The sequence below is a fragment of the Fragaria vesca genome, unplaced genomic scaffold, assembly GCF_000184155.1.
Source record: "Fragaria vesca subsp. vesca unplaced genomic scaffold, FraVesHawaii_1.0 scf0513155, whole genome shotgun sequence".
Lineage (NCBI taxonomy): Eukaryota > Viridiplantae > Streptophyta > Magnoliopsida > Rosales > Rosaceae > Fragaria > Fragaria vesca.
Genome location: NW_004443447.1, coordinates 830664 through 832347, shown reverse-complemented (window position 1 = coordinate 832347; position 1684 = coordinate 830664).

Below are 1684 nucleotides of genomic sequence, written 5' to 3'. Positions count from 1 at the left end.
CCTCTCTTCCTCCTGCGTGTCCGGCCATGTCTCCCTCACTATAGCACTTATCACCTCGTCACTAGCCTCCCTCACCTTCGCCTATATGGAACTCAGCAGGGATACCAGAACGTGCGTTTCCGTGCGTAGTCTAATGGGTCCGCAATTCGTTCTTCCACTCCTTGTACCTACAGATACAACAAAAATATTAGAAATATTATTAATATCACATACAATTTTGTTTTCATTAACTTCCCAACGTACCTTCCCCCATGCACAACGTCGGCCCAGCTGTCCTTCAGGTGCTCGGGAACCTCAAACCACACCTGCATTTAACCGTTTATTGGTTTAATTTTTCGAGAAATCAACAATGTAATACATAATATTATTTTGTAAACTCACCGACATCGCGTTGTGGACCATGTCCTTAACCTCCTGCGGGACCTCACCCCAGTCTGACCACAACATAGGGACTCTATCCCTAATGAGCGCTCCCACGTGGCCGGAGTACGTCCTCAACTTCCCGCCCGATACTATGTGGCCATCACCGTCAGTATTGATGACGATCCTCCCCACGGTACCCACGATCTTCTCGAAAGCCTTCCCTGTGACGATCTCTTCTTCTTTGTCGGCTTCGCTCCGACGGTGCCTATCACATGATAAACCAAATTGATTATTAAAATCGGAGACCCTTTATTATTAATTATAAGAAAAGTAATCATACATCACTGATTACCTGATGCGCTCGCGGCGGACGCGACGGATTCCGTCTCTGTCGCCGATGATGATGCCCTCGCGGAAATAAGAGGCGTATCAAAAGGCACGAACCGGTACGCCGCTGATGGAGCCACTGGCGGGGGCAGTGGATAAATCAGAGTCCCTGAGCCATCGACTACAGGTAATGCCGGTATCATCCGCGGAAGGAACAGATGAGGCTGCGGCATCTGTACCCCAGATGACCCACTATCCGAAGAAGTAGGACCTGGAGTGGGCGTCCGGTGTATCTCAGGCATACAGGGTGCAGACACCTCCGTCTGAGTCTGAGGCCACAGCTGCCTCGAGGAACGAGAGACGGCCGCTTGCCTCGATGAAAGGGGCACCTTCGGCTGCCTCTGCGCCGTCTCCAGAAGGCTCGCACGTCTGGCTGTCATCTGGCCCTGAAACGTCATTTGGGGGTTGCTAGAGGTTCCCTCAGACGATTCGGACCTTTGGCCCTTCGAACTCTTCTTCGATCTAAAATAGCCGCTCATCCTATTTAAAATATTAATTTGAATCAAGGCAGGCAACATTGAAAAAGTAAAAATTCAATCTTATCCTTCTCAAATCTAAGGCTTTAGATTATTTTGTCTTTATTCTATAAAAAATATTTCTGAAACCATATTTTTTCATTATGTTCATGCTTAAATTTAAATACTTAATATAATGTGAAATATATATATGTTTAAAATTATACTTATTCAAAAATATGAATTCAATAAAATATATATATATATTCATCCGGATTTGATATAAGTTTTTCTATTTTGTATTTTGTATCTTATGTTTAAAAATTCGTACCCTGCCCACGATAAAACCAGTACCTAATCATGGAATGCAAGCATCAAGTTCATTATCAACAAAGCATATGTTTAAAGAATAACGATAATTTATCTCCTAAACATAAATTAGGGAAATTAGACAGTACATAAAACATAAAACATAGCCT